At 40.2% G+C, this 12,466-nt stretch overlaps 1 protein-coding gene across 6 annotated transcripts in view; it reads right to left on the bottom strand.

The window, feature by feature from the left end:
- The window catches only part of ESRRG (estrogen related receptor gamma), a 693,205-nt gene that overhangs the window by 475,061 nt on the left and 205,678 nt on the right, over nt 1-12,466 (bottom strand). For 5 of the 6 annotated variants that reach the window (XM_070385515.1, XM_070385512.1, XM_070385517.1 and 2 more), the window contains one exon: nt 8,290-8,381. The gene's annotated coding sequence lies outside the window, so the exon portion shown is untranslated. Of the gene's footprint in view, nt 1-8,289; nt 8,382-9,929; nt 9,976-12,466 lie in introns of all 6 variants that reach the window. The other variant, XM_070385513.1, reaches the window with a different exon arrangement.

The following is a 12,466-nucleotide window of genomic DNA, read 5'->3' as shown; positions in this document are numbered from 1 at the left end:
GGATCCTGGTAGGCCTGACAGAGTGATATGAGGCATCCTGAGCAGAAGGAATTGCAAGTGTGAAACGTGTGGATGGAGGATACAAATAGTTTTACTTTTCTTTTCATTTTCTTGAGATATCCTTGATAAAGGAACATTGCATTAGTTCCAGATACACAACATAATGACTTGATTTTTGTATATATTGTGAAATGCAGTTATGCTTTTTAATATGAAGATCCGAAGAACACGATGGTGCAATGGAGCTAGAAGTGTGTGGTGTGATAATGCCGCGGAGGTTTCATCTGCTCAGTAAGGGAGGAAGGACCTTGTTACAGATAACAGGATGGTATTCTGAAGAAGGAAATGGCAAGCCACTCCAGTATTCTTGCCTGGAATATCCCAAGGACAGAGGAACCTGGTGGGCTACAGTCCATGGGGTTGCTAAGATTCAGACACGACTGAGCGACTTCACTTTCTATTCCAGAGTGGCCCTCAGTGCACCTTGAAAGTTGAGAGGTTGAAGGTCAAGTTCAGCTAGGAGGACTGTGTCACCAGCTGGTCCCAAAGTAAGGCACACCGATTCCAATCCCTAATACTTTTGTGGGGAGGGGCTTATCTTTATTCATTTATTATTTACTTTGTTTAATCCCATTCTTAGAGCTTCCTTCAGCTTAAAATTCCTTATTTCTCATAAAAGTAATAATCGTTTGTGTGTATGTGTGTGGAAATTTTAAAGAATTAAGAAAAATCATTGTCCCCTCATATTAGAAACGCTTTCCCTTGACTCACCCTGAGAAACCACAGGGGCTTCTCCTTCCTTGCTCTGTAAAGCCTCCTGACTTTTCAAAGTGTTCAAGTCTCTTTGACTTGCCATTTCCCTCAGCTGGAAGCCCTCCCTACCTCCCTGGCCTCAACCTTAAGGGTTCAGCTCAGATGTCAACCCCCTGGGAAGCCTAGACACACCCCTCTGTCTCCTCTGCCAGTGTTCTAAGAACCCACCTCTGGGGACCCACGGCGCTCGGTTATCCCTCAGAACACCAAGCGGATAACGTGGAAATACCCATTTTCTGCAGCTGTCTTCCTCACTAGTCTATGAACACAGGGCTCAAGGGAAGGATGGCAGGGAGGGATAGTTAGGGAGTTGGGAATGGACACATATACACGGTTGTGTTTGAAATGGATCACCAACAAGGTCCTACTGTACAGCACGGGGAACTCTGCTCAATGATATGTGGCAGCCTGGATGGGAGGGGAGTTTGGGGGAGAATGGATACATGTACATGTATCGCTGAGTCCCTTCCCTGTTCACCCGAAACGATCACAAACATTGTTAATTGGCTATACCCCAATACAAAATAAAAAGATTTTCTAAAAAGATTAAGAATAAAATAAATACTGTTTTTCTTTGTTTTGGGGAGGGATCCAATCTAAGTTAGACGAGAAAATATGAAGGCACACACACACAAAATCAAAATAAACATATTCGACTACTTCCCCTAGACAAAAGAGAACCAAAGGTAAAATAAAACAGAGATTTCAGCAACACATTTAAGAGAAACGGGGGTTAATATTCTTAGTGTGAAAAGAATGATAACAAATAAGGAAAATGATGATGATTTCAATACAAATAATTGCCAAGAAAATATGAAATTGCAAATTCACTGAAAAAGATATAAATGACCGATAAACATCACAACAGATGCTTAGCTTCATTCACAATTTTTAAACTGTAGATTGAAATGACTCTAAAACACCATTTCTCAACAGTAAATTGGCAAAAACATTGAAAGTCTGATGGAATCGTGGCTAACTGGGAAATTGATAGTCGTACAATGTTGGTAGATGTGTTAACTTACACTGGTTTATAACACATAAGTTTCATATGTATAATTTATGTAACTTCTTAACGATCTGCTGACAGTTTCTTATAAAACTGAAAATGCAGATACACTGAGCCTCAGCAATCCTATTCTAGATATCTATCCTACAGGAATAAGAGCACAAGAATAAAAAACAAATTATACAGCAATACTGAAAACTAAACAAGGTAAAAGGGTTGACTGCGTATCACTAAGAGAATGGTTATATATGTTATGATATGTCCATCTAAGGGGTACCTTCAATAAATACATACTCGTTAAAGAGAAGATATGTTAAGTAAACTTCAGACCTATATGTTGCATGGTTGAGTTGAAAATGAAACTAGTTAGATCAGAATTTCAATAAACATTAGAATTTGTAGAAAAAGCTATTAAAAAACTGTGAAGAGTGACTGCTGGCTGTGCATGGCAAAAGATGATTGTGCTTCTGTCTTTTCTTCCTTCACAAAACACTTTTTAACTTTGCCATATGTCTCTTTATCCTCAGCCCTTAGCAGTCCTCATGGAAGATGCTCAGTAAATGCTGGTTAAAGAGATTCCATTCTCCATTATTATGAACTCTTAGAAATCTGCCAGTTTTGTGCATCTGAAGGCATCACTTGACCACACATCTTACGAGAAACCCAAACAAACTTTTGGGGCAACCCCAAAATTAATAGCTCCCACCCCCCTTCACATGTAAAAAACAATTCAATTTTGACAACAAATTATTCCATTACCATTATAAAGTCTCACTGAAGCCCTTGGCATTGTGAATCAGCTGCTTCCTCCCCAAACTCTCCTTAATCTTCCTGACACTGGCTTTTATGCCTCCTGTCCTCCCCCTCACTTTCTGCTTGCTCATTCTCTCATTCACTGCCTCTTTTTCTGTTTGCATGTTTTTCTTCTAAAGTTTTGTTCTCCCTGATACTCTTCTCTCTCTGCTTCATTCCTGTGATGATTCACCTTTCCTCGAGACCACATCCAAATGTTGTCTGTCTCTGAATAGGGCACCATTAATTTTCCAGGCTCATTAGCTTTGGGAGCCTCATGTTTTTGATTCCCTACAACTCAAATCCTGTCTGCAACTGAAAGAGTCTCCATCTCCCTCCTAAATGATCCCATTCTTGGTCCAGTTTCTCAAAGATTCTCCAGGTGGCGGGGTTAAGCTGGTTGTCATTTTCTCCACCGAGTGTCAGAATAGCATGGTGAACTCCAAAGCAGGACTTGTTGAGTCACCCAGTCGTGTCTGACTCTTTTGTGACCCCATGGACTGTAGCCTGCCAAGCTCCTCTGAACACTGGATTTCTCAGGCAAGAATACTGGAGTGGGTTTCCATTTCCTTTTCCAGGGGATCTTCCCAACCCAGGGATTAAATCTGCATCTCTTGCATTGGCAGGCGGGTTCTTTACCACTGAGCCACCAGGGAAGCCCCAGAGTGGGACTGTCTGCTCTCAAGTCAAATCTCCTCTACTCAACCAAACTCTTCAATGTCTCTGTACTTCAATTTCCCTATGTTTAAAATGGGATAATACCAACTATTTTATGAGGCTGTAAGCAAGATTTCATGATTTATTCTATTTAAAGCACTCAAAAGTGCTCTAGAAAGCATTATGGAAATACAAGTTATTATTCTGTTTTCCAAATTTTCCATAGTGAACATCCACCAAGCTCGTCTGTCCATGGAATTCTCCAGGCAATAATACTGGAGTAGGTAGCCATTCCCTTCTCCAGGAGATCGTCCCAACTCAAGGATTGAACCTGGGTCTCCTGTACTGCAGGCAGATTCTTTACCATCTGAGCCACCAGAGAAGCCCATAATAATAATAAAAAGTATTTAAGATATTCAATAGTTCCCAAAGATTTCTAAATCAACTGTAAACCCTTTGCCTACCTTAATGCCCTCTCTCCAGGAAGATGAACCTATTTTCCTTATGCAACTCAATCTTCTGACTTTTTTTTCATTCAGCACTTCCCAATTCTTTAGCTCCATCCCCAAATCCAGTGTCTGCCCAGGGAATTTCAAGAACTGGCTCTCAAATGAGTAAAAAAGCCCCAATTTTAATCATTCACCAATACAAATATTCCCATCCTGGCTGATTTTAAGCTACCAACACAGCATCATGGAGTATGTAGTTAGGAAGAAATTGCACCATTATATAGTATTTCCATAGTTCAAATACAACAGGCAGACCTCAAGAGCATTGAAAATAGCGATCTATGGGGGAAAATTATTAGGAAGCAATAAGTTCTATTTATTACTTTTGTTTTTAAGATCACCGACTTACTTTAAGTTTATTTAATTCTTCATAATATTTCACAAAAGCTGGCTTATAAAATTCCTAGAAATTTAATGCTTGGCTCTCTTGGGTTGAGAAGGCTCCAGAACACCATGAAACACCCTACTCCCCTACCCCAAGCATCCTCCTATTGACTCCAGCTTTGTCTTCCTGAACTGGTTCTCCTTGCCTCCTCCCTGACCCCTGGGCTACCCATCCTAGAGTACACAATGACAGCATCCCATTGGTCCTCCTTTGCCCATGCCATTAAGCATTTTTAAGGGATATTAATTACATTTAGCATCCCGGCATACATATTTTATTACCTTTTTTTTACTGTTTTGCATATTTTCCTTTCTCCCACCTCCAAATTAGATCATATTTGTTTTATACTAGTGATTATCAACTACAGAAAAGGAGGGGTCTGCATCTTTGAGAATCATTTGAGAACCTCAGTACCTTTACAAGCCTCTCCTTCTCCAAGCCAAAGGATGCTGAAATTTCAGTTCCAATGCCTATCTCACTTCGGTTAGAGAACCACTATTTTATATTTGCAAATCTTAGCCCTACAAACGCCTGGCACATAGTAAGCACTCAGTAATTACTTGTAGATTGAAGAGATCAGATATTCCAGAAGAAAAAATAAATCCTATTGATGAATTTAAAAGTCAGCTATCTGTCAAGGTAGGGTTTTGGTTTCTTTATAGAAAGAAATAACAGTACAGTCCTGGTAGTTATATTTGGATATAATAGTGAGAAAACAGGTTACAACTCAGGATATTCTTTCTTATAAAGGCAGTGAAACTCTTCCAACAGAAACCTAAAGCATAAGCCCATTACTACTAACAAGGTAAAGTGGTGGATGCCTTTATTAATGTAGAAATGACTGGAAATTCCTGCTGTCACATTCTTGGAAACCTTGGAGACCTGTAAATGCACACACATACATACATACATGCCTGCACACAGACATGTGCATAAACATACATGGCATGATCATACACTTACTGCAAGAGTGTTTTTAAACACCAGGTGTGATGGCTACGAACTAACTCCATTAGAAATGATAGTATTGAAAGATCAAACTGTTTTATTCCTACTTATTTTGAAATAACATCCTAAATAACTTGTCTCTCATGAACTTCAACAACAATAACAACAAAAGCAAGAGAAAGCTATGGCCTTCACGTTCACATGGAAATTTTGGCTAACACTAAAATAGTCCAAGATGAGCACCAGCGGTAAAGCGGAAAAGCTACCTTTGAGAATGAGAATTGCCCTATCACATCCTTTTCTGAAGGAGAGATCTCAGATTATCCTGCGTCCAAGTCTACATGGATTCCCTGGGCAGACACCCAGGGAAACTTCAGGAAAGGCAGTCTCAAGCCATCCTAAAACAGTCACCCTGTAAATAAGTAAATCTTTCTCTTTCATTGGCACTTATATTTGCCCCAAGACAGTCTGTTTAGTAAAGAAAAAAAAAACACCCTCAAAATTTGGACCCCACTTTGCCAGCAGTAAGCTTTCTGCTAATTCTGTCATAAATAAAGAGCATTGACAAAGGCATTAAAGATGGAAACAATAAAAATAGTCAGGAAGGGCAGCAAAAAAGATTGCCATGATGGTCTGTCTCAGTTTGCAAAAAAAAAAAAGGTATTAAAATACCAACGATACAAAAATAGACTTGGACAATTATCTTCTTCACAGGGAGGGGGAAACTGCTCCCAGACCTCATAAGATGGGTGTCTTCAAGGTTTCATTGATTAGTTGATAAGTTTGCTGGTGAATGATGAGTCGATTAGTCAGAAGGGTTTGAATTAGTTACCAGAGCTGCTTCTTCCATGAATAAAATGCAGGAGTGTCCTCTCTCCCACCCTCTGTGACAGATGATATCTGTTTTCTCCTGTGAGTTTGAATTTAAGAGCCACTGAAGCTCAGCCACAGTATATTCTGGCTCAAATGAGCTGAAAATTGCATTCAATTTGAATTTCAAAAATGGAGGAGAAGAAGGGGGGAAAAAAAAACCCTTAGCACCCATCAAGTCTCCACACATTTCAACTATTTCCTGCTGCTTAGCTGCATTCCGCCAGGCTGGGGACCTGAAACCAGGATGTACTGCAGGGGGTAAGAGCATCTCTGGATTCCTGCCCAGTCTGAGTTTAAAAATAAACTTTTAATAGTCAGGATCAAAGCAAACCTCACTTTTACGCACATGCATAATGCAGAACGCGACCCAGCGAAGAAATAGATTTATCTTTTCCAAACTCAAATTGACCTGCTTTTTTTCCCCCTTATGTACTTTGGAGGTGATAAAGGTGAAGATGTTTTCCCTGGGAAACTCTAGAAAGGCAAATTCTTCTCTAAATTAAAATTAATTCCTCCTCAGCTCACTTAAGACCCTCATTCCCTGTTGCTTGATTTTTCCCCTTCTCCTGCCTCGCATTACAAAGCAGGTGCATTCTTGAAAAGTTGAGTGAGTGGACATTGATTTTTTTCAAATCAAATCATATTTTAAATGCTCTAAGAGAGTTATTTAAAGAAATCTCGTGATAAATTATTGTATAAAACCAAGCTATTTTGAGAGTGCAGATACTCGCCCCTTCATGCAAAGACACCATCAGCATGCATTTGAGGCCATATTCAGTTTTCTTAAAGCAGGGCATACCTACAGTTTTGAAGAAACACAGATTGAAGTATCACCAATAATTAAAACTAAACTGTTGTTACCCAAAACAACAGATAAATCCCAGAATCATGTAACTGAATGATCTGGGGCCAGAACTCCAATTCATGATTGTTGGAGCTGAAGGAATACAGAGAATATCAGATTCATTTCAACCTATTTCACACATGGAAGTGTATTCTCCCATTGCCTAAATCATGTTGCAAATGAAGCAGCTTGGGTGTGATGAAAAAGGTAATTCAGTTCTGAAGTCCATTTTCCACATAGAAGCAGGAATGTGTTGAACACTGTTCAGATAATCCAATGACTCTAGAGGGTTCAATACCAGGCAGGATGGAAAGCATGGTTCCCAGCGTCCTTGCTCTGCCCGGGGAGGTTGGGGGGAGTGGGTGGGGTGGGGGGTGGAGGATGGGTACCGGATGACTCACTGATCCCACCTTGGAGAACCATGCACAGCAATGGTTTGCCTCCTTACCTGAGTTGTGAACTGTTTGAGCGTCTGATGGAAACACAGACCCTTTCCAATTTAAGAACCCCTCCATACTATGATCCTCATGAGTTATTACCACAGGGTTCATGGCTGCTACTGCTAAGTCGCTTCAGTCGTGTCTGACTCTGTGCGACCCCATAGACGGCAGCCCACCAAGCTCCGCAGTCCCTGGGATTCTCCAGGCAAGAACACTGGAGTGGGTTGCCATTTCCTTCTCCAATGCATGAAAGTGAAAAGTGAAAGTGAAGTCGCTCAGTCGTGTCTGACTCTTTGCGACCCCATGGACTGCAGCCCACCAGGCTCCTCCGTCCATGGGATTTTCCAGGTAAAAGTACTGGAGTGGGGTGCCACTGCCTTCTCCGCAGGGTTCATGGATCCAGGACCAATTGAGTAACTGATGAAAGTATAGAAAAGTAGGCATTACATGCTTTTCCTTCAAAAACAGAGTGAAGACTTAACATCTAGATATATTTGGAAAGATCTAGGCATCCACCTGGTACCTGACAGCATGCAAGTACTTTTACTGAGTTCACAGAAGGCAGAATTGAGAAGGCTTCCTATCTTAAGTACAGGACAAGACCAAGAGAACATTAATACTTGAAGTTCTCGCGCACTGCCAAAACAGAAAAAAGTAAGAAATAATCTAACCGTGACAGCTGTAGCTTAATGGCTAATACAGGGAATCAGTAGAAACAGAGCAAAACTTTTCAAAAAGAACCATGATATCATCGCAACACATACTCCTTAAAGTCCCATTTGTCGGAATATCCCATAAAATAAAACCCGTGAAAAGCTTGAAAACAACGTTCTTGCATTTTAAAAGACAGAATGAGGGAAACATGGGTGACTCTTCACATACTAATGAAATCCTTGCCAGGACCACAGGGACAAAGATGTGAAGAGGCCACTTAACTCTTTAGTGTGTAACACATGGCATTATGTTCTGTGGCTTTAAAGGATCATTCACGACTCCTAATTTTTTAGGGAACAGCTTACCTTTCAAACTGCAACAATGTTAGCGTAGAATTTTTTCCTTACATCTTCATAATGTAATATTGTTTCATTGATGAACCAGTAAATTGTCAGCTCTATTCATTATGTGGCAGGAGCAAGGATCCAACCCAAAAAAGGAAAAAAAAAAAAAAAAATTGAGGTCAATTTTCTTGGCTGCTGCATTTAATAAAATCTCCCAGGCAAGAGAGTTAAGCACACATTAATAGCTATGACTTAGCTGCCTTCTGCAAGTCTTTGATTTTCCTATATATACTCAGGGCTGTATTAACACTAGCGCTAAGGGACAGTCCTCATGGCTTGTTTTAAGTTTTCTTCCTTCTCAGCTTTATCAGATTTATTAATCTTCTGCTTCCCTCTTATTTATACTGCATGCTCTGGTTAAGGTTTGAAAGCGTTTTCCATTATAACACCCATTTATAACTTTCAGAAAAAAAAAAATTCTTCTATCACAGGGCTCAAGGGACTTTCTACTTATTTCACGTTAGTCTCAAAATAAACAAGTTTCTCTAAATGGTGTGGGTGGGGGGTGGTTCTTATTTCTCCCATTCTCAAAATGAGACAAAAGGAAGCAGGTTGAGGAGGACAAGTTTCCTGATGGAAAAACTCGAAGATTCGGGTATTTTTTTTGTTTCTGTTTGTTTTAAATTTGGTGGCACCTTGTAGCACGTGGGATCTTAGAATCCCGACCAGGGGTCAAACCCACACTCCGTGCTTTGGAAGCGTGGAGTCCCAACCACAGGCCCACCAGGGATCCCGAAGCCTCGGTTTTAAATAAGCCCACCGTGCATTTACCAAGTGCACTCTTTTTCAAAATCTTGTTTTTTCATAGAGTGTTTATCAGAGGAAATGATTAGATTGAAACTAATCTTGTAAAACTGCCAATGTTTTACTGATCTTGACCTACAAAAATGGCAATTCCATATGATCTAACTTAACAGATCTCATATCTATACCCTCATATAAAAGAAAACTGTTTGGAGCAATACTTTGTTCACAGGGATATCCAGGGGGATTCTGTGCTGGACTTGGGGCCCAGGGGAGGGAGAAGGGAGAGGAAATAAATGTTGTGACCAACAGATAACTGAAGGGTCCTAACAATTTGTTTGGTGCAGGTTCTCATGCAGTTTGTTCAGTAAAAGATGTGGGAAAACTCATTAATTCTATGGCACCAGGCCATTCCCATCACACCCTTGAGGCATGAATGTGGTAACTGTAGACTTCGGGGAGTGAACACTTCAAAGAGATGCCTGTGCTGTGATTAGAAGATTCTCAGAGGGGCTCTAAATCGTATTCACTCAAGACACCCTTCAAACCCACAGCATTTTGCCTTTTCTTTAAAGAATGAAGTTAAAAGTAAAATGCTTGACAATTAAACAAGATTGAGGTTTCAATTTCAACTTTGCCTTAATACCCCAAGACTACAAGAAGCAATTGGAACCAAACTTTGATCATTTGCTTTCACGCTGAAGAGGAACTATTAGAGCACTCGAGAAACAAAGGGATCATTTTAAAAGTTTTTGCGTGAGGGAGGGCTGATGATCAATGAAGCCAGGAGACCAAGGAGGCTTCTGGCATAGAATGGAATTTGACAGGGTGTAGACTCAAGAAAGGGAGATACTAACCGACAGAGAAAGACAAATATCATATGATATCACCTATACGTGGAATCTGAAAAATATGATACAAATGAACTTAGTTCCAAACCAGAAATAGACACACAGACACAGAAAACAAATGCTATGGTTACCAAAGGGGATAGTGGGGGGCAGGGGGTTTTGTTAACTTAGGAGTTTGGGATTAACAGAGAAACACTACTATGCATAAAATAGGTAAACAGCAAGGTCCTACTGTACAGAACAGGGAACTGTACTCAACATCTTCTAATAATGGAAAAGAATCTGAAAAAATTCAGTTTTGTATGTATATATAACTGAATCACTTTTCTGTATGCTTAAAAGTAACATGATATTAGGAATTAGCTACATTTCAACAAAAAAGAACCCCCCTCCAAATAAAGAAAATAAAAGATGCTCTGCAAATACAAATAGGAGGGTATATTTGATATACTTACTAATGAGAAAGGCTAAACGAGTTGCATGTGAGAATCTAACCCTATTTATATTCTAGGACTGTGAACATAGGAAGCCTGTTAAAAATCTGCAATTTGTACAAATATAATTTCCCCTGGAGAAGGAAATGGCAACCCACTCCAGTACTCTTACCTGGAAAATCCCATAGACGGAGGAGCCTGGTAGGCTACAGTCCATGGGTCTCAAAGAGTCGGACACGACTGAGCGACTTCACTTTAATGAAGCACTAAGAGAGAGTCCACTCGAGTGACACTACAGGGTAAGATGTCCTTAGGAATCTAATTTAGGTTGTTTATTACTATTATTATTATAGAGAAAGCCTAGGATTCCAGAGTACGAAAGAAGGATTTAAAGGGACAAAAAATCCTTCCGGGGCTGAGTTCATCAGATAATGTTACTGTCCAGGTAATCATGCCAATGGTCATGACCAATGTGGTTGTGATTTCAAGTTCGCATTTAAAATACATAACTGGTCAAAGCCTATCTCTGAAATCAATGCAAATTCAAACTAACATTTACACTGTAGTTACAGTCTTGGGAACAGCTTCTTTTGACCTCACATGTAGCGCTTATCTCTGAGCAGAGGCTTTCAACTCAGGATCTTCTTACTGTGACCACCCCTACTTGCAGAGGAAGCCCAGATCAGTGGGCAGTGGGACGCTGGTCTCGGAGTCTTGGGGAGGAAGAGTTACTGCCTTAGTCACTACACTCCCTTTCAGACATGCACAAGACCTTAGGAGCTGTTGCAAGAAGAGGAAAGATGGATGCCTAAGTGCTTCTAGGATTCCTGATAGAAGAATTTGGAGTCTTCCGAACCCAATGGGAGCTAACTGTCCATGGCCAATTGGGGTCTTGTTATTTAGGAGTTCTTGAAAGGTAGGGGTGAAGGAGGAATTAGAACCTAGCTCTTTGATCACTTTTCCCCCTCCCCCAGTTTTTGCATACTTTTGCCATAAATCTTTCATGCCCCACTCTGTCCCATTCAGGGATTGGTAATGAGGGAAGATGGATGGGCATTGGAAGGGTATGTGGAATTTATTCACATTACCTCAATGGTCTCCTCTTACTACAAAATGTAATATACATATCCCCAGATTAATTTCATTCTAAATAGTGACAACCAACCCAGGTGGAAGATTTCTTCTTCAGTATTGCAGATAATGTACTAAAGAACAGAAAACAAAACTGTTGTAGACCTGAAGAAGTTGTGTCACAGTTTGATTGAGATTTTTGTGGGTAATCTAGAAACTCACTACCATTTATCTCATCTTTTTCCTCATCTGCAGATAGTCTGAATTACAAACAACCAGTTTTACGATGTACAGTGGGACACTGCTATTTTATAAACTGGGTATTTCCTACCCTCAATTCATTATTGAGACTGGACATATGAAGTCACAAAAAATAAATTCATTCCAGGATGAAAAACTACCAGATACACGCACATAGATTTCTGCTTTGCACAACTTTACTGGACATTCTTTCACAAAGATTATAATGTGATGATGCCACACCACCATGACTGCACAAAGTGGGGTTGGAGGAGAAAGCATCTGAATTTCTTCCCCCCTAACCCAGAGTTTATTTTTAAAGCAAAGCCAGAGAATCAAGTTACCAGTTTCCCATCACTCACAGTCACTGACCCCAAGGCAAGAGAACTTGCACCACCTCAATCCCCACCACCAGCAGCCTCTAAGTAGTAACCTCCTTAGGAAGATGGAGAATTACCTCTCTGCCTTCTAATAGATATTCCAATACAAAGAGAAGCTATTAAGCACATAATGTTCATAAATTATGGTGGCACTACAGTGGAACCCAATGATGGCTGTCCTTGAGGAAAAGCATATTTTCAGTTACAAAACCTAAGGAATATGTCTTACTAGGACTCACCTGTAAAAAGGCTATGACAAACTTAGACAGCCTATAAAAAAGCAGAGATACCAGTTTGCTCACAAAGGTCTGTATAGTCGAACTATGGGTTTTCCAGTACTCATGTACGGATGTGAGGATTGCACCATAAAGAAGGCTGAGCGCCGAAGAATTGATGCTTTTGAAATTTGGTGCTGCAG

Source organism: Bos mutus, chromosome 16 (assembly GCF_027580195.1).
Source record: "Bos mutus isolate GX-2022 chromosome 16, NWIPB_WYAK_1.1, whole genome shotgun sequence".
Lineage (NCBI taxonomy): Eukaryota > Metazoa > Chordata > Mammalia > Artiodactyla > Bovidae > Bos > Bos mutus.
This window is presented reverse-complemented; position numbering and strand designations above follow the sequence as displayed.